Source organism: Xiphophorus hellerii, chromosome 8 (assembly GCF_003331165.1).
Source record: "Xiphophorus hellerii strain 12219 chromosome 8, Xiphophorus_hellerii-4.1, whole genome shotgun sequence".
Classification (NCBI taxonomy): domain Eukaryota; kingdom Metazoa; phylum Chordata; class Actinopteri; order Cyprinodontiformes; family Poeciliidae; genus Xiphophorus; species Xiphophorus hellerii.
The window spans coordinates 21,404,614-21,426,829 of record NC_045679.1 but is presented as its reverse complement, the minus strand read 5'-3'; positions in this window follow the sequence as shown (position 1 = coordinate 21,426,829).

Here is a 22,216-nt window from a genome sequence, read left to right as displayed (position 1 = left end):
GATAATGATCCCAAACACAAATCAAAACTTTCTTGGAAATAAATATAGTGGGCAGACCAGAACCTCAGCTCTACTAACATGTATGGAATGTAGGTTAAACATGCCTGTGAAAAAATGTTACTTATTTTAATGAATGCTACCATTTCCTCCAGGAGAAGAAGTCAAATGTCTAGCTACAGTTATGCCACTAGCTTGTTCATGGCTATAAAAACATATTAAATCAAAACATAATGTGCCTATGTATATTTAAGCCTGAAGGTTAAAATCTGCCAATATTTTGGTTACAGAAAATCTGCATTACACTGCACCAATGCATACTTTCTCCAACTATACCTTTTCCTAGACCATTCCTCATTTCTAAATTAATAAAAGTCAGTCATACTAATTATTCTGTCTTGATCAGCTAAGTCAAAATATCCATTATAAAGATTTTTTTTTTTTACTACAGCTTTCTGCTACTAAATACTTGTGAAAATCCTCTGATTCTCCTAAAAAGATTTCATTCTAAAGCTACCCAATTAGAATTCCTATGTAGATTATTGTGGGAGCGTTATAAAGCCCCTGTCAGTTTAATCAACATGTAATCAAACAAAAAACTTTCAGTGACTGCAACAAAAATCAGCTATGTAAATGATATCTGCAATGGCCTGAATCGCATCAACAAATCAAATGGACAAGGAGACAAGTTAGAAGATGAGCTAGCATCCAAACGGGCAGTCCAGTAAATAAAATAGTCTGACGCACGAGAGGAGCTGCCTTGGGACGGTGAAAATCAATTAAGTCAGGGGTCTGTTTGCTGTTTAGGAGGGGATGTGTGCTGTTCTTTCCTGATAAGAAAATTTCTATGCTTGATTTGGTTATGCCAAGAGAAGATTATCGCCTGGCAGGAGCCGCGGTAGGCCTTATTCATTAAGTGGTGGGTTACTGCCAATCCTCAAGGCCACAGCCAAGGTTCTAAAACATTGTAATGGGTGAGTGAGTGAACATCCCAGAAGTCTGGGACTTTTGGCCAGATTTAGTTTTGCATAACTAAACCTTTAATAAAACAGTTGTGTTGAAAAACGCAACCAAGTTAAAGGGCTTAATGCCTTTGCAAGGTAGAATATGTAAAATGTGATCTTAATGATTATTTTTTCCTGATTCCATCTTCACTTGCTTGAGTGCAAATAGTCCAAATCTCTGGATTTTGTCAGTGAGCAATCGTAAGACGGAGGTAGAACCATTGTGGGCCTATCGGTATGGTCGCGGTGTCTCCCGTCATCAGGTTTGATAGCAACATTTCAATATCAATACAACTGAATTAAGCAATTCGCAGAAATGAAAAAGGCTGCCATGTGTAATTGGTGTGTGTGGCATTGCGCAGAACCACTGGGACGCTGAGTAAATATGACCTGACAGAATGAGAGGAGGGAGAAAAGGCCCTTTTGATCCCTTATTCATCTTTCTCCTGTCACTGATAAGGTTGGTGGGGTTATACAATGGGGGGATGATTTTCCCTCTGGAGAGCTAGAGGCAACAGTACATTGTCATGCGCAAAATATGTAAAAGGATAGTGAGACGCAGAGACAGAAGAGAGTGTAGAAGGTTACAGTCAATGAATAATGTTAAATAAGAGTTATAAAAACATATATTAGCAGAAGTTGAAGCAGAAAAAAAGTGTGTTACACAAGAATGTGGATGTACGTAAGTAGCCACTACCTGGTGTTTGTTCTCTTTGCCTGTATGACTAAAGCTCATAAGACAAATACTCTAAATTAGAAAATTTGACAGTAATGCCTTCATCTTTTTCCCCCCTGTACTCTAATAATGTTGAATTCTTTCAGTAATTGAAAACTGAAAAAAATACAAGTGTGTGTGTTTGTGTGTTGGCGTGAGGAGGGGTGTTTAGAGATGGGTGGGGGAACAGAAAGGGAGAGAAAAGGAGAGACTCTGCTGTTCATTGAAGCATAATTCCATTACAGTAGGTGGCTGCTGTGAAGAGGAACCATTAGAGGTGTAATCAGGATGGATGGATGGGGATAAGGAGAGACACTTTGAGCAAGGGGAGATCTACAGATGAATGAACCATGGGCTATGACCCATAACATCCCACTGAAGGAAAGACTTCAAGGGAGGAAAATGACACCTGTCACTAAGGGTAATAATAATGATGTCATCGATGCTTTCTCGTGCCTGCTTTCATTTCTGTGTTTAAATCTCTCCTTTGTGGCTTCATACATAAAAGCTAAAATGACTATATTTACCTAAATACCATTGTCAAAATGTCTTGATACAGGAAACGAAATGTTAGTATGTAAACTATTCATTATGTAAATATAGCAGAGACAAAATCTCCTGCAATTTAATTGATTCATGAAAATTAACTGTGTATATTACTGATAATATGCACATATTATCAGCAACATACACATTATCAAAAGCCATAAAGAGTAATCTATTATTATTTTATAAATGCCAACAAAGAAAATCTGACACTGAGTTTCTCTTTCAGCTGGAGGAAACTGATGGTATTATTGGCTCCAGGTGGAGATCAAAGGGCACTTGGAAATGGAGTAGCACCTGTCACAACTCCCTCTGCACAAGATGCCCTCAATGCATGAGGCATCGAGTGCACTGCAGAGAGCGCACAACAATGCAAACACAGGTTCACACAAATAGCTTTGCTACATTCAGGAACAAAATGCTAGTCTTTAGTCAGACAAAGAATCAGAATGAGCTTTATTGGTCAGGTTTGTTCTCACAAACGAGGAATTTGACTTATGTTGCACTGAATGTCTATTCTTACTGTAAGCAAAAATAAATACATTTAGCGGGAAGATAGGACACTACTTTAACACTGTTTCTTGTAGGTTTCACAAAACTACTCAATACTTGAATTAGCTTCTGATTTTAGAGCACACAGTCAGAGTCAGAGTCATTTAATAGTTCATTTGTGATTAGAACTAAAATGGACCAATCCATTTTAAAATCTCTGTTACATTAATCACACAGGAACTGAAGTATCCTCTAGTAATTTAACGTCTTTTAATGTTATCTTTGTTCTCTTGTTTTGTAAATCATGCAAAAAATAAAATTCAGTCAATTTTAACCAAAGTTAGTTCAGACCTTGGTTTCAATTAGTCCAGAGTTCAAATGTATATTCAATTGTCCCCTGTTTTGTTTTTGAATTAGCTTACATTCAATCAGTAAGTCAAAAAACTAAAACACTGATGGGTAAAACATTGCAGTCAAGATGTGATGTGGCAAATTAAACATACAGCATGGCATTTGAATCCAAATCAAAGTAAAAACCATGACATTTATTAAGAATTGTTAGGGTTTTTTCCGTTAGAAAATGTATAAAGTAAAAAGTCTGGAAAACCAGTTTCCAAAACTAATACATGGTTATCCAAATCTGGAACAAAATACATCAAAAAATATTTACAGACTTTTCAAGATTGCATAGGGATCACGGGAACAATAGGAAACACATTTATGCAGCTGTAAGATTAATTTTCTTTCTCAAATCAGGCAGTCTTTTAGAGTACGGTGGCAACATGCAACTTTACAGACACCTGTACTTTTTCCTACTTTTTCCAAATTTTTCCTGTCTCATTATTTTTTGGTTCTTGCATTATATACACAATTCATATTCTTTTTGAATCCTTACTTTGGGGTTTTGTTGTAGTTTTACAAAACGTATGAAATTTAACGCAAAATGCCTTTACAAAAATAGCCTATAACAAACTTTTTTTTGCAGAATTTCACAAATGCATTTGAATTGTTTCTTGTCATGAACACATGATGCATTTCCCCTGTTAGAGAGAGTGTGAGACCTATTGGTTATTTTTATTGAACTTTGAGAAGAAAATATGAGTTTAAACAAAACTAATGCAGCAAAAAAGTGATCATTTCTGACTTTGTAGATTGGTTGGATTGCAAGAATTGAATTTTCCCCATCCTCAAGAAGCCAGTGCAATAGCTGGAGTTCTGAATAGTCAACTGTGCATCTAAAACAACCTGCTTTTTATATACACATGGTCAGACATTATGGTCTTGATTAAAATTGCATGTTATTCTTAGGTGATTGCACCCAACTGGAATTACATACATACATTTAGCCATATGAAAGCTGACCGATTTTATAGTCACAATCAAAACTGTTGCCTCGGGTGAATTTCACGAACTGAATTTAGAATATCTTTAAGGAGAAATGTGAAAGAGTCTGTCATATTAAGTAAAAAAAGTTTAAAAACAACATAGAAACAAAGTTTTACTTCAACATCAAAAGGAGTTGTAGTGAACATTTGAAGAAAGTGTGGAAAGAAAATCCACCACAAGCACAATAATGAAACATTTAGACAATATTAAATGATCTTATATTTCCACACAGAGCATTAGAAAGGCTAACCACTGAGATCTTTTTAGTGGTCTGGATTTTTTTTCTGTCTGAATATCACAAAAAAGTTAATGAATTCTATTTGGTAAAGAATCTTGATGAAGCTGGTAGAGCTTGTTACCAGCTGAATTTAGTGTAACGGCTTCTACAGTTTACTGTATGCTGAACTGAATACTGTAAAACAGCTGAAACACTGACTTCTTTTAAATCTCGACTAAAACCCCACCTGTTTAGGATTGCATCTGAAATGTAATCAATTACAATTTTATTGATGGAACCTGACTTAATGTTGTGTTTTGATTGTTGATTCTATCTTGCATTGTGTTTCTGTGTTTGTAATGATGTAAAGCACTTTGAAATGCCTTGCTGCTGAAATGTGCTAAACAAATAAAATTTGATTGATTGATTGATTGATTGATTGATTGATTGATTGATTGATTGATTGATTGAATACAGGTTTCAAATCTGAGATCACAGAGGACACAGCTTTTGAAATAAAGTAAAAAGAAAAAGATATAATAATGTTTGCAACCAGTTTGAATCAACAAGCTATATTAAATTATACTAATAACACTTTATTTGATGAGCTGTGAATAAGACTGTCATGACACTGTCATAAACATCACATAACACCTGTCATGAACATGAGTAAGTCTTCATGAATATTTATGACTGTTGTCATAAAGTGTCATTCGGTAAATCATGACACTTTTAGTACAAAGTTGACATTATTCAAAATGTCTTCGTTATGACAACTTGACATTAACCAAGAAATCATGATCTGACATAAATTTGTTATAAAAGTATTACTGATTAAACTTAAAAAATTATGTAGCTTTATGTTATTAAAGATAAAGTTGAATCTTTTATAACAAATTTATGTCAGATCATGATTTCTTGGTTAATGTCAAGTTGTATATAAAATAATAATTGTGATAAAAATGGAAAACATGTATGCAGAAAAACACAGCGTTACTCGGTCCTACTCCTTTTATCTCCTGGCACTGAAGGACATTGAAGGGACAAAGAAAACAGGAGAACGCTGAAGCGTTTTAGAGTAAAAAATGGTTTGAAGAGAAGCGTCTTTAGTCACAGAAGAAAACATCTGGCATCATAAATACCACTAACACAAATGTTTGAGGACATAAAAATGAAATTCTTACTTAGCAGCTCTGAGACATGTAGGCATAATTCTTGAAGATGGAAAATATTCCAAGCACAACACAACACGAAGCAAGAAACAGAAACCACATTACTTTATGATTCCAATTATCATTTAATTTACGAATTTTACAGAGTTGTTGTTTTGTTTTTTGAGAGATTGAACTTTTTCACCAGCAAGGACCATGCCACAAAGATATGAGTTTAAAGGTTTTTAAGGGGATGTGATAAGAGAAAGGGTGAATTAGGTGTAAGGATGGGTCATCTGGGAAAACTTGGTGACGAAGGCCTGGCAGGAGAAATGGCTTCAGACAAGACGTCTCGGAAAGAAACAACGCAACTAATGTGAGGAAAACGCAACAAAATCCTGTGCAGTGCACATTGAACATCTGAATAGTGAGTCATTCCAAGAAGATAATGAGATTGTAGACTGGTAGGTGGTAAGCTAATGAGTACAAATACGAAGGCCTGAAGCTAATAAAATTTGCATTATTAAGTAGGGTCGTAATAAGCCGTGGCGTCAGCAATTGTTGTGTCCTACAAAGTGCAGACCAGGAGGACACTGCGGAGGTGAAATGTTACCTGTGGGCAGAACTGCATCGTTTTCATAGAAATCTAATTGTTTGTAACAATTTTTTCATTTAAAAAATACATCACTGAATACATTATACTGAATCATAGTAGTCAAACCATAGTGTTTACGAGTGTTTAATATGCAAGTGCACTGAGTCACTGTGGAAGTTACAACCGAAAGTATTGACATTATTGTTTAATGAATTTAGAGAATGAAACTATTGTCCAACTCTTTCTTATCTAGCCTTGCATGTTGACACATCTGAGGATGTTTTGAAAGTTAATCTTTTGAGTACAGTGTGTTTGTAATAGAATAAATTATGAAGAATTTATAAGTGTATACCTCCGTATTGTAACAAAAAACTTTTTTGACTGGTCATTAACCCCTTTCACTTTTTCCTTTCATGTGTTCAGATACATTTCTTGATTTTAAAGTACTAAATCTGTTTGCATGTTGTGCTTTTCCTGGTCGCCTGTTCATTGTAAAACAAAAATGTAAAAGGGGATTGTGTTTTATGTTTTTCTTCATCTCATAGTTAACTATTACACAACAGTTTGGGGATACCTGTTGACTATATCCTATAGGTGCCCCCATGTGATAACGTGATTATCTTTTAAAATCAAAGTCTCAACTTCCCTTATTTAGAGACTTCAGCACTCTGCTGAGAGGAAGTCTTCATTAGTCCACACACAGTGATCGCATGGCATAGTGTATCTATTAAATTTGCATTGCAACACAGTGAAGAAAAAACTAAAATTCTACACATCAGGGTCCTCGTACTGATGCATTCATTTATTCTAATTTTAACTTTGTAGATTTAATACTTATGTCTTTGCGGAAACTGATTTTAAAAAATATCATTACCATAGATGATGATGAGCATTGCAGAAACATTGCTACTGTGTGTTTTCACATAGTTTGGCTCAAGGAAACTCTGAAATAAGAACAATGCCGAAACCAGAAAAATAAAATATTTAACATCGTACCAACCATACAGGCAATAAAACAAATTCAGGTGAACTGCAGTCCAGTCTTTTTCATAAAAACTGTTTGACTCTCGCTCATTTGCATTGGCACTATGGCCTTGGATTTAAATGGATGAGAGCGAAATGGTCTAATATGCATTCATTTCGTTGGGGGTGATTTATCGAGTGATAAATATGGAACGGGGCAAAGGTGTTCCATATATAGTTGATCAAACCGCCACTGAATTATGTGACCATCTCAGTCCGGTGGCTGTCCACAGCATTCAGCTGGGGGGTACGCAAGCATCAATATCAAATGACTCATTCCAGCTGGCAGCAGAGACACGGACGAAGCGGTAGTTGGGTAGTGGGCAGACTTACTCTGTGCTGTTTTTCCCCCCCAACAGACTGATTCATTTGGCTGTAATCCACAGCTCCAAGGCAGCTGTCTTATCTCTGTGGATTGATGAGTTCTACTTGCATCTAATCTCACTCACAAAGAGCTACTGTCTAAGACCAAATGGAGTAAAGTACGCGCACGCACGCGCACACATTCACAAAATGTGCTTGATACATGCTCTGAACAGATGAATGCCAGCAGGTTGATACTGTTTGAACTCTTACACTGTACTGTACGTTGAATCAACACATGCTCCGTTGGCCTCTTGTTTGATTGTGAGATAAAAGGAAAATGTTGTCTGACGGCATCAAAAATTCATGATACACGAATGTAGATTTCATCCAGCTACAATAAGCATGCAGCCACAGAAAGCAAAAATGCTTTGATGTCAAAGTTTGTAAATATTTATGACTGAACAAGTAGTTAATGGACACATAGTCAACCTCAGAGCCCACTTGAAAGGAAAGAATGCTGAACGCTGCTACATGTAAAGGTTGCGGAGGACTAATTTGACCTTGACATTGGGAAATTTAGATTAAAACAACAAAAAAAACCTAAAATAATTCACATTTTTTATAAGACACTGCAGGAGGAATTCTTGTATTTCCTGTATTTCAAACATTTCTAATTTTTCTGAACTGGCCTGTGTTCTGTTTACATTAATTGTGTCGGTGCACTGTCACCCTGAATATTGGTAACTATGGTTATTTGTGAAAATACAGACATCTGAAAAGACTCAGGGCTCTGTGATGAGAGAAACAGTTTCACTGTGGCTTTGATTTTGAATATTTTTCTCCCTTTGAATGACTCATTTCTCTTTATGAACATTCTCAATTGAGCAATATATATATATATATATATATATATATATATATAGTTTCATAGAGTACAAGTGCCTCTCAATAAACTAGAATATTGTTGAAAAGTAAATGTATTTAAATAATCATTTCAGAATGTTAAATTGTGTAGCATTATGTGCTATAGAAATTCATAACAAAAAGAGTGGTACATTTCCAGTATTAATTTCTAATTCTAATTTCTCTTTTTTATTTCATTATGGATTATAGACAACGACAATACAAAAGTAAGTTTCAGAGAAAAGTATATCAGATGAGAGATTGAAATTTTATAAGAAATATAATTTGTCTACAAAAAAAAATCATAAAACCTGATATTATTCTGAAACAAAACAACAAACCTCAATCAATGTTGTAGAGTGTGTATTTCAAAACAGTCCAGTATTTGTTTCAAACCCAAAACATGCACTGATGTTTAGATCTAGCAAATTAAAAACAGTGTCACCTGGCAGTACCTCATATTATCTCATCTGTCTCTTATCGTCCACTTGACAATACTCCATAAATTATCTGTTGACGTTATGTCACTTGAGTTTGTTAGCCAATCAACAATAGCAGGACCATAGTCATTGAACAAGGCTTTGGTACATTTAACAATGTCGGTAGGTTCCCTGTCCTGCTGGAAAAGGCGTCAGCATTTCCAGTACGGTTGTCAGCAGAGGAGAGCATGAATTGAAACTGATGACTTCAGAAAACACAATGGTCCTACACCAGTAGATGAACTGACTCTTTCTGATATAAGTGACCAAAAATATTACATTTTTTATGCTTCTCAATTTTTTGAGCTATGTTTCAAGCATATTGTTTGTCAAGTAGTTGTAGTAGTTAAAGAGCTGACTTGTTGCTAAGTAATCAGAAGGTATTTCACTTAAAAGCTTAGAGCTCCTCTGAAAAAGGTCAAAGTTATTAACACAGTGAGACTCGGAGGAGTGCAGTGGTCCTTGAGACAAATGTGAGGGTTGACTTATCTAAGCCACCTGCCTCATTTTCCTGAGGTATAATGATAATACCACAGCATCTCCAGCTGTGACATGGTGGGACTCCGGAGCTCCAGCTTTCAAGTGTCCTACACATTGCAGTTTTGTTATCATTGTCCTTGTCAGACTAAAGTCAAATACATCCGGGACAAACTTCTTAATCCAAGTTTCATGTGATGGCTGATTATAAATTAATGCAAATTGTGCAAGTTAAATGTTGTTGGGTGATGTAGCGACACATACATTTGTTTAGTAATTGAATCCTGAAGGTAATCTGATGTGATTAGAAAAGGATAAAAAAAACAAAAAAACACCGGCAAGTCAAAGTAAGGGTAGTGTTTTTTGTTTGTTTGTTTTTTTTGCCTTGGAGAAAAAACACATTGCAATGTGTCAGTAGATTTGTATTCTACTTATTTTTCCTCTTGCATTTTTTTTATCAGACTGCATCTCTGCCCAGATTGCCTTAAGCAAATCTCAGCCTACCACAGCTTCCAGTGTAAATATCCGTGATAAATTTATGTTTATGAGTAAACAGCAATTTGAAACAAGCACAACTTACCAACCAGATTACCCTGATTAAAGTAGATATTTGATCAAGTGACTTAATTTAGACTTGAAAATAAAAGAATAAAAGTTTCCTTGACTTTGTGCTCAAGTTGGAAAATTGAGAAATATTATAATTCTAGCCCAGTCAGAATGTAAGAAGAGCAAATGTGAGAACCTCTATTTTCAAGTTATGTCACTGATTCCAAACAAGTTCAAGGTTTGGCTGTATGTTTAGCATTGTTGCTCTGATGGAAGGTGAACCTCCACTCCAGTACTTTGACTGGAATGGATTAACTGTGTGACCAGTTAGAAATAAAATAATTCATTATTACAAATATCTATTATTACATTACTTTTATTTACTTTCCACTTTACAATTATGCACGTTTTTGTCACATGAAATTTCAACGAAACACTTTGAAATTTGTGGCTGAAAAATGACAAAAGCTGACAAATTTTCCATGGCACTGTAAACTCACTCTTATTCTACAGCTCATTTGTACTATTATGTCAATCAGAAAGACCCAATATAATAGCTCCTATAACAATCAACTTACCTCACATTGCACACTTCAATCCCAAACATCTTTAATAAAAAGCTTCCAATAAAGAAATGGCTACAGGGATCATCAGCAATTGTCAAGCAACCAACAACACTCACATAATCAACTAAGGAGAGCAATCTTCAATTATTGGAAATGCTTTTTTTATGCTGTTAAATTCCTGTTAAGCATATCGCACAATTGTAACTTTTATTAGCAATGTAGGATTTACATGTGAAAAATCAACCTTTTCCCAATTGTATTTTTTATTTTCCCAGCAGAAGACTTCTTTTTTTCATGAAAACTGTAAGATAACTTATAGTTTTCGCAAAGAGCAGGTTGTCATTACAGAAATAATGCAATATCTCACACTGATACTGCAATAATGCTCTGAATTGCCATTTGTGAAACCCTTTAAATTTCTAGTAACATCAAAATAACCACTTGTTTAGTTAGTAAAATTTTTAAAATGCCAGTATTTTTTTTTATTTATGTTTGTTACGGCACATTCAGCAGCATAACACAACCAAACAGAAAGGGAACACTGTAAAATTTGAATTATCTCTGTCCCTGCATAAATAGCTGCTCTTCTGTAAAATAATACCTACACCTGTGGAAAACAAAATATTAATCACATAGGTAAAAAAGAGCAGGATTGCCACTGAATTACCCTCCTTCAATACAAAAATACAGTGCAATATGTATTTTGCATTTTAAAAGTGGAAAACATTGGTGTTTTTCACTCTGCGTCGGTGTGTTCATGTGCATGTGCTTGTGTGCATGTGCCCCCAGCCTGAGACACGCTTCTGAATGGTAACACAGTCATACATCTACTGATGCCCTCAGGCAGAGACCTAATTAGTTTCCGAGCCCATGTCACTTTGGAAACTTTAGCGTAATTTACGCAGGGCAACAGCTCCTGGAGCCGGGCTTGGAGGGAGACCGTGCAGGCATGTTGGTTTTCTGCTTTTTTGTGGCTCGTAGTATTTGTCTTTGATTTAGTTGCCAACCTCCTGACCTCTTATTTCCTCAAGGCACATTTTGATCAATATCTAAGACAAATGTCGATGACCCCAGTCTGACCTGCTGTGCTCCCAGCCACGCGGACATGAACATGCATTTAGGGTAAAGTTTGCATTAGGTGGACGGAGAAGTGTTTGGAGTTAATCCTTTTTAATGCTGGCTTGGCTGTATTCTGGTCCAAGATGTGACTTGTCCTCTAATGAAGCAATCTCATATAGCTCACGGTGACCACTAAAATCAATAATAAATCTACATTTGCCTGCTTGGAGAGCAGGATGTTAACCAGTTTATTGTGCAGTTTTTAGTCTCCTTTAAAGTTGAACACCAGCCGTAGCATTAAGATCAATAACACATGAAGTGGATGTCATTAATCATCTCATTACAATGGATCATTTTGCTCAGATAGTTTTGCCTCTGGCATTCATTTGACAATTACTTTGATCACCCATGTAAGATTTATTGCATACCGCATCAAACCTATTACAGATAACAGCACCCCAATGATGGCAAAGCATGGCAGTCGTGGGATTTTGTTGCTCAAAACAAAAAGTATTCCCTTTCAGTGAAACTCATTTCACTCCTGGCCCCTACCAGCTAGAAATACGCCTAAATTTTGCACGTTCACTCCAGAGGGAAAGGGTCTCTAAATTCCTTTTTGAGATTCAGGTGGCAGGCAAAATGGTAGAGCCCTGCTAATGGCTATGTTGGGAGGAATACTACAAATAAAGGGTTATGAGCTGCTTAAGCAAATCATTTCAGAATAATTTCCATCCATGTTCTGAATTCATTTAATTAGACTTGACAGTTTAAAGTGTAAAGCATTTGAGAACATTTCGAGCAAAACATTAAAATGGTGGTATTGTGTTTCTCAGTGGGATAATAGTGATTGCTTTGGGGTTACTTTCTTTTTCAGCTTTTCACCACTTCTCTGTATTATCATAAGATAAAGCATAATAAGAAGCGATCGCCAGATTGTTGGTCACCAAAGGGAAACATTGGGTCCCCGTTTCATTTTAGAAAATAGTATCATATGTCTAATATTTCATTATTATGTCCTTTATGGCTGCAGTAGGCAATTTTTCTACCGAAAATATGTTTTTTTACATATTTGGTAAAAATGTCACCATGTCGTGTTGGTATAACATGAGGCAGAAAATATGTTTACAAAAAGTCGAGCTGCTTGGCCTTCTCCCTGTGGTCCTGCTGCCATCTGCAGAAACACACTACTCAGTCGGAAGCAATCAATCAGAGCCAGAAGGAATGTCCTAGCACTGTCAATCATGCTGGTGACTTTGAAGGGATGTCCCATTTCATATTGCAATTTTTATTCACAACCTCGTGTAACTTCAAGATAGAAGCCGAGGGAACAGGTAGATCTAACATGAGAGTAAAACAAGATTAAAGCAGAGGATGTTAACATTGTAGCTTAGCTTTTTTTTTTACAATTCATATTTGAGTATCTCCTGATTTCAGTTTATTCAGTTTTGCTAAACCAAATAATCACAATGTTGCGATTCATATAAGTGTATGCCGTGGAACATCTGAAAATGTTTATGCTCATTTTGAGATTTGTTGAGTTAGGTTTGAGTTTATAATTGAGTTTGTAATTACTTTTAATAGCTATATTTAAATTTTAATTATTATTTTCATTTGAACGTAACAGGCTTTTTGAGGAAAAAAGTAATAAAAAAAAATTTGATGAGGCCTGGGATGAATGCATTACCATAGTATCTTATGTTTATTTTAACAATGCACAACTATTTTAGTTTTACCATGTCAAAGTAATAGTATTTGTCCTTGTTTTAGATTTCTTAATCAAAAGACAGAAGAAAAAACTGCCACATCATGATGCCTTCAGTGTTCTGTGATGCAGCAGCTCAAAATACAGTCTGACAGTGACAATATGCATCTGAAATTTAGGAGGCATTTTCAATTCTAAACAGCATCTGTGTTCAGTTCAGATTTCAGAGGTAATTATTTTACTGATGATGCACAGCTGTGAGAGATTATTATCCCACCAAAGCAGCACAAATTCCACAAAGCCATGAGAGACTGACTGAAAGTCAAAGAGAATCAGGGTAGGCATCCAAAGAGTGAAGACATTTAGGATTCATTTCATCATGAGATCACAAGCCGTCATACAAACATCCTCCATGGCAAAGTAAGTGGGGGGTAACATCTGAACGAGCTGCAGGCTGGCAGAGCGACTGAGAGAGAGAGGATGAGGAGTCACTTTAGAGAGCCAAGAATAAAAGGAGGACAGTGAAAGGTGAGAGGAATAGAAAGAGGTTGCAGCCACCCACTGGGTGGACAGTGGGGAGATGGTTAGCGTAATCAGTTATTGACCTTTTCATTAAATCACTTCTGAGTCCCTGCTCAGCGGTCCAAAATAGCCTCTTCTATTGTTTATGAAAAAAAAAAGGTAACTGCAGCCTGCTCTTTAAGTGGAAGAACTTTTCGTGGAATCAATTATTACAAGTGACAGTGCTAAAGTCGAGTAGAGCTTAGATCTTGTATAACACCAATAAAGGTCAAAAATAATAATAATAGTAATAAAAAAGATTGCAATTGTTGCTTTGGATTGGTAATGTTATATGTAGAGAGCTGGAAGGTGCTGTCAATTAAGCCCATGTCTCACCGTTTTTCATTTCTCGCAATTTGTGCATATTGAAAAATGTGTGCTAGCAAGGTCTAAGTGTAAGGAAATGAATCTGTGTTTCTTGTACCACAAAATCCTGTTAATGATCCCCCATTTTGAACAGTGCATGTCCAATCAGATCCAGGGCAGGGAATACAGTGTTTAATCAGCATGTGGTGCATTATTTTTACCATGGCATTCCTAACTTTTTAGAGATCACCTGGCTTTCTGAGGATTAAAGCTCATCGCTTTGCTTTTGCCCCCGACTATTGCTATGATATTTACACATTTACATACATGCTTTAGTAGTGGCACACATGTGTGACATGTATTGCGTGTAAAAGCTGCCTGCTAAACAAATCTGTGACAGTCCGCCTTAGCTGGTGATCAATGGCAACATGTCTAAGCTATTTCAAATTATAAAAAAGAAATACATTTTCAAGATCATATAAGCTTAGCAAATTTTATGCTACCACTGCCTTACATTTTGTGTCTTTCATCTGTTTTCTACTGGCAAGTCCACTTCATTTTTTTTATTTTAATAAAAACTTCAAAATAGCTTTTGAACTTCACGATCTGCATATCCAAAACATTACAGCTGTCAGTCAAGCTGCTTTCAAAGCATTGTAGACAAGCTGACCAGTACATATCAACATTCTATATTATTTATAATCTCTGTATTCTCTGTAACCAAAATTCCCTTCATAAATCATTTTTAATTGGACAACTATTTATTGTCTACTATGTCTTTATCTTAAATAACGCCCTAAATTATTATAAATTCATTATGTTTGGTCTTATGATGATCAGAACCAGTGGCAGCATCGTCACTCTGAAGTAGAAGAAGCATAATTTTCAATGTATATCGCAGCAAATGAAATTAATGTGCATCAAAATCAGCCAAAAGGCATTTCCACACTTTACTTCGCAACTTTCCAACAGATGTGCTTTACTTCCCTCACACTGAAACACAAACTGAGTAAAGCCTGTTTGTTGACAAGGTTTTCCAACCGTGGAGTTTAACATGGTCCACAAAGCTGCTCACAACCAGGGTTTTACACAAGAGTGCCTGTTCTCAACTTTGAAGGATGTTCAGGCTTTTCTCCTTCAGTGAGATTGGCGGCCTGTTTTAGATAAACCTGCTGACTGGAAAAGGCGCAAAAATGTACATATCCTTTGGTAGTAACTTTTCAAGTTCAGCTTAACAAGAGGAATTCTTGTGGAGGAATGTTGCATCAGAGTGAGATAAGAGCGTAAAACTGTGAGAACTACAACAGGACAACAACAACAAAAAAAGAAGCTAAATACCTTCATTCTTTACACCACATGATCCCTGTGTGTATCCTGTTATACACACAGGATAATTGGTGGAAGCATTCTAAAACTGTAAACTATTGAATGAATTCCTGACCCCTGAATAATGTGCACTGGATATTAAACTGCTTGTCATACCTCTATCACAATATTGTGTAAGCTTTACATTTCTTTGGCATACAAAGAAAGGCTACTATGAGGTTCCAGTCCTGCCTTTCAATCAGATTTTTACCATATCTAATGTTATCCAACAACTAAACCAGGCAGAGGCATATTTCTGAGGAAAAAAAAAAAAAAAAAACATGCCAGGATTGGTGTAAATTAGTGGTGCCACATATCCAACACTGTCTGTCTCACTGATAGGAAATGTACTATTGTTATGCAAATGTTGAAGCAATAAGCCAATAACATTACTCTCTACATTACACAGAAGCTGTGTTTTTCTCACCTTAGCAAATACAGGCTTGGTACTGTCTCACATGGCATGAGAAGGTAAATTTTTTATTATGAATTTCAGGAAATAATATTTTGACCAATAGGTGGCAATCATAACCTCAGGATAACGCTGTGAATTTTCAGCCTAAGAATAAGATGTTTATTCAATTAAAATGACATCCTGAATTTTCCAACTTCCAGCCCAACAGACATGCAAAACATTAATCAGAGTATAACATATGCTTCATACAAGCGCTCTTTCTTTACAAAGAGCTCTTTATCTTTTTGCATATTTGGAGCTAAATGACACACGTTTTTTTTTTGTTTTGTTTTGTAAATTTCCGTAAGTAAATGGTGGCAGTGCTGTTACCACTCGTGTTTTCTGGCAGGAGAGTCCTGGATTTTGTTGATGTGTTTCTGAATGAATAGACGCATATTCTCTTAAAGCACCAAACAATCTGGCATTCTCCCAAAGTCCAAAAATATGCTAGTTATTCTAACTGGTCATTCTAAATTGACATTAAGAGTGAGAATTTGGATTGATCATTGTTTGTCCTGTGTGTATTTGTGTTGCCTTTTTGTGTACTGGTAAATAATCCAATACACAACTAAAGATAGGTTTCAGTATCCAATAAATGTAAATATGATGAGAGTTGATAAATGGATAGGACAGGATAGGATTATAAATGATAAAATTATAAAAGTCACATAAAAGTGATCTGAATATTTTTGCATGAAATTATGAATAAAACGTTTGATTTACAGTAAGGATCAACACAAACGAAAAATAAGTGCTAACAAACAACAGTTACCTTACCACATGTGATAATTATATACCAACAATGTGCTGACAGCTTGTTCTCAGTTTTTTAAAATGACCAAAAAAGCTGCTTGCTAAGGAACAACAAAAACAGTGAAGGGCTTACAGACAGGTTTATTCTGGTCCCAACAATGATTCAAGTGAGCGAGATTACTGACAGAAAACATCAGCATCTGAGAAAGCATGCTTATTTTCTCATAGGGAGTTTTATTTTTATTATTAAGGCATGATGGGGGGGAGGGGGGGAAGTCTTCCCAGAACCTTCCTTTGATGATGGGAAGACATAAATGCAACACTACACAATTCAGCTGCATCTCTGCTGACCCGCAGAAAAATGGAAAGACAATTATAGAGGAAGAACATGACAAGCTTGTCAGTGTGATGCTCACACTGAATTCCATTTGTCCTCCAAGCCCATTCACCATGAGTTACACCTGATTGAACCTCCAAAGGGGAACGAAGAGCCGGCTTACGCTGCCTACATTGATCTGTCTTTTAGGAAAGACTTTTGTATGAAATACATACAATTTAGAATGAAATAAAATGGATGCAGACGGAAAAGCAGTGAGCACTTGAAGGTAAAGAAGCGATAGTTACCAGTGTCAAATCAGAGATGAGTAACAGTGCAAATAGATGTTGTACCAGGGAACTTCACAATATTAGCACCAAGATATTTCTCGTACAAGTGAAGTCATTCTCTTGAAGGGTATTTGGTTGCTGATATCATTTGACTTCATCTGGTTAGGAAAGTGAACGCTATTATGAGCCTCAGTCACAAATGTGTTTTTAGCTTGCTATCTGTCTTAGAGATAAGTATTTTGATTAAAAAAGTAAGTAGTTCTTGAGCTGCCTTGTTGATTGAAGCAGCAGACAAATGCTTCCCGGCAAACTGGCCAACTCCGAAAAAACATTGAAGAAGCCTTCACCACTTTGAATAATTTGTATGGCCGCATATGTAAGACTCAGTGGGAAAAAAGGAGAAGTTATTGACAGAGTGAAAAAAATGGTAAGATTGTGTGCACAAACAAGGAAATTGGCTTTAGTTTTTAGGCACTAACAGCACACAGACAAAGAATGAATACATTTTAGAGTAAATGCTATATAGATAAAGAAAAAAACAGTTTTTTTAAAGAAAGAAAAAGTGAAGGATGGTTTTGACACTGCAAAAATGCCTATTTTGTTTCACAGTAGAGTGGCTGACTACTCTGGCTGTGAGTCAATATGGCCAATGTGTTCATCAGAGAGACAGCCTGTGGGGCGAGACTGTCTCAGTGGCGGCGAATCTTTGCAAACAGTGATCTGTCACATTAACTTGAAGGTAAAATTTAAACATTTTGTGTCCAGATTGTGTGGAATCTACTGAGATGTTAAATGCTCTTTCTGACCTTGCATCCCAGATGACTTATAAATAATGGCAGTAAAGAAGATGACCGACAGCTCTATTGGAAGGTTGTACTTTTTTGAATTGCCGTAGGAAGTACAGACACTGCTGGACCTTCTTCCAAACAGTGTGTAGGACCATGTCCGGAGTGGAGTGGAGTTGGAGTGCTTCCTGGAAACCGGAAGTAACCCACAGTAAACACAGTGTTGTTGAGTGGAGGGTTCTCTGGAAGTCCAACTGTGAGCATCACTGGCTTGATTGGGTTAAGTTCCAGATGCAATGTCCTGGATCAGACCAAATGACTATGGTGTCAACTGCAAACTGGTGCTGGGACAAAGAAGAGATAAGCAAAGGCAATTTATCATTTGATGGTCACAATTGCAAATGGGTGAGCAAGACAGGCCTATTGGTTTGAACTACTTGCTAAACTCCTATTTTTCTAATAGTCAGTCTGATCACTTTTATATTAGCTGGGTAAATGTTGAACTTAAGTTGTTCTACTGCGATGTATAACAACTGAGTTGTAGTTTTTCAAATTAAAAATTCATGGCCAGTAATACTGACCAACATTAATTAATTAATTAAATTTTTTTTTTTTACTTTGTCTTGTGTCAGACACTGAAACGTCTCTGTGCTTTACTTTTAATATCAATTAGTTCTCCATATTGATGTGTGACGTTTGTAGTACCCAACACACACATAAATTGAATGCCATTTGTTTCTTGGTGGTTTGTTTGTTCATGCGAACAGAAAGCGTCAGCGTCGTTCCACTCGTTGCTAGTCCTCCAACTTGTCCTGTTAGCCTGCTGTATGGTTACACACATCAGCAGCATCAGCATCTCAAGCACTAAGTGCGAACCAAAAACAGAAAATCCTCTGCCACGTGTTAATGATTTTCATACAGTAACACTGTGTTTTGTTAATTACATTTGCAGTAAGTGTAGCTGCTGCATGCAAGCAGGAGATTAATAGTTCTTAAATCAGACAATTAAACATGACGGGCTGACAAAGAAAATCAATTATGTGTGCTTATGGTTTCAGGGAGTAAGATAGTGAGCAAGTGGTGGGAGACGCATTCAGTGTTTTACTGTAGAAAGTTTTGTAGGAGGAGGGTTAAACATCAATAGTAATTTAACTTGGGGGAAGTCATGGGTCAGTGTAACAAAACCCATTCTCAAAAAAAGAGAAAATGTCTCATTACCAAGCTACAGTAAAAATAAACAACTTTCATTCCACATCATCCACCTGCTTTAAGTGGGTTGGAGTTCATGAAATGTCTCTCCTGAAATCATTCTTTCAGTGAATTAGCAGTAGCATCAGTCTTTCATTGTCCCATAGCCCACTGAAGGATGACTCATTCTTCAGAGTGGGCACACAGCTGCATCTTTGATGGTTTAGCTTTAATACAATCAGCATTTTTGGACAATTAGCTTTCAAGAAACCATATTGTGATAAAAACCAGACAAGGCTTGACAGGACAAATAAAGTTGGGAATCATTACACACTTTTGTTGTGCTTGCTTTCTTGTCCATTTGACACACATCTTCACTGAATATATGTCATATGTCCAGCAAAAACACATTGCAAAATACTGAAAGCAAGCAGACACTGAGAATGAGACTGAAAGAAGTTGTTCAAATAAATCTACAAGGAGTTGCTATACTTCAATGAAAACTTGTCTTTTTTTCTTACTTCCCTATTTTTCTAGCCTTGTTTGTACTGCAGCGACCACATCTTTGTTTTTTCCTCATATGCAATAATTTGACTCAGTGCAAAAGCATCACTTCAACAGAATATTAACTTTTTTACTGGGTGAAACACAGAATCTTTTAATCTATCTAGTGTTTGTTTTGGGGTTGTTGAATTGTCTGACTAGCAAAATGAATCACTGTAACATGATGTTGTCCTTAATCAATTATGAATCACATCAGATTCGACTTTCAATATAAGTTTAATAAGGAAAGAGTAACCAATAATACAAGTGGATTAATACATTAATATATGAAATATCAGACAACTGGTAGACTTGTAATAATCTATGGATTTTCTATGGGGTTTAGGATAGGCTAGTACTGGCCAGTCAAGCACATTAATACTTTGGTCATTAAAGCATATATTGGTACTGCTGTTGGCAGTGTGGGTAGGGGTTGAATCCAACTGGAAAATTAAATCAACATCTTCATTTATCCTGTCAGCAGAAAGAAGCAGAAAGTGCTCTGACATTGGAGTTGAGAAAGAAACAACATCCAACACCAAGAGGATGAAATGATTCACCAAAAAATAATTAATCATCTGTGTAAAAATCAAAGTTTGTATTAAGCAACTTGGATTCTTTGCTTCTCACACAAATTCACACTTCACATGTAATTAAGCAACTTCTGTGTCTTTGTTTTTGACAACCTCCAATAGCAATATTAATGAATAGAGCTTGATGTACTAGATGTTTGGTCAGCTAGCATCCTTCTGACCAGGATGCTACAAAGAGTATGCAGGAATGGATATCTGATTTTATACTCAATGTTAACAAAAGTAGTAGAGACTAACACTATCCATAGCAAAGCACACCTGGTCACCATGGAGATTAAACTCAGACTGGTGTTTGGACATAGCTGTTGATCACGAAGTTACGATGACTTCTTAGGCAACCTCGCCCTCCCACCATCACTTGCTCCCCTCCCAAGTATTTTTTGATGTCCTAAAATTATTATCGTTCAGATAAGAAAAACCCATAGGTTACTGGATATTTCTGCTTTATGTCAGTGCTAATTTTCTTATAAAACACATAAAAACCACAGTATACTTATGACATCGGAAATTATGGTACTTTTTACCTGTTTTCAAATATTTAATACCAATTTTTCTTAATTTTGTTAGAGTTAATATGCTTTCATTCTTACTTGTTAGCATGTTGGTTGTCATTTTTGCTGTTTATCGAAGGGAAATTTCTGGGCCCTATGCGCATAAAACTGGACAGCCTGTAATCATGTCTCCACTTCCATCCTCCTGGACAAATATGGTCATTTCTGGCTCCAACAAGAAACACGATCCTTGAAGCCAAATTTAGCCCAGGCCATTTACAGGTTGCATGCTGGACATGATTACATGTTGGAAATGTACTTGCACTGTGGGAGCTGAAACTATACATATGCACAATTACATTCTATCCTCACCCAACCGTGACACCTGAACATCTAAATTACTGCCAAACTAAACAACTTTCTGTTCCAATTAATTTCATGTACTGGAGACACAGACACGTACCATAAATTCAAGTCTATACACAAGTGTCACAGCTACAAGCAGCACTTCAGTTTCCTTGTAGCTGCTTCTGCATTGTGTTTTTGCCACTCTCATTCCTTCCGTCTGGAATTACACCCAGCCATCTGTTGCAAATGACTTCCCCCAAACAATGGTATATTGTAGACCAGCCACACAAATAGCATTTTGTGTGCACAGACTCATAACTTATGCAATGGTCTCCAACTTAATTGTTTTGAGACTTAGAGAGTATAGGGAGATTTTTTTAATTTTTTTATAGAATTTTAGATTGTAAAACATAGCTATTTTCCTAGTTAAATTATGTGTATTACACCAAAGAAAGAGATCCACAGTAATCCTCTTCCATAAAGTTCTCTCTATTTTGAATGACATATTTTACTTCATCTAGAAACTTTAATTTATTGCTTGTTATGCTAATGTCTAACATCATAGAGCAAGCATCAGTCAGGCTTTCTGTACACTTGAAAGGCCACAAGACACAAAGAAGAGATAATATGATTTCTCTTTTACAGCGATCATCTACAGTAACTATGCATAACAATATGATCACTGAGAGATGACTGCCTTTTCTCACCTTCTAGTGTGGGGATATATTAGCCAGAGAGTGAACATTTCACCCTCAGATTTAATGCAATAGAGGCAAAAAAAAAGTAAAAAAAAAAAAGGCTAAGCTTGAAAGAGTTTAATAGAGGCCAAATTGTGATAGCTAGTGCATCTCCAAAACTGCAGCACTTATAGACTTATAGAGTATTCCCACTTTGCAGTGGCCAGTAATTATCAAAAGTGGCTGAAGGGAGTAACAAAAAGGCAATAAGGGAAACAGCACCTAAAGCTTGTTGATGCATGTGAAAAAGTTTCTGCAGACCTTAACTGTGTTGTTTTACAATGAACATACATACTGTAAAACTATATTGGAATGTATGGAA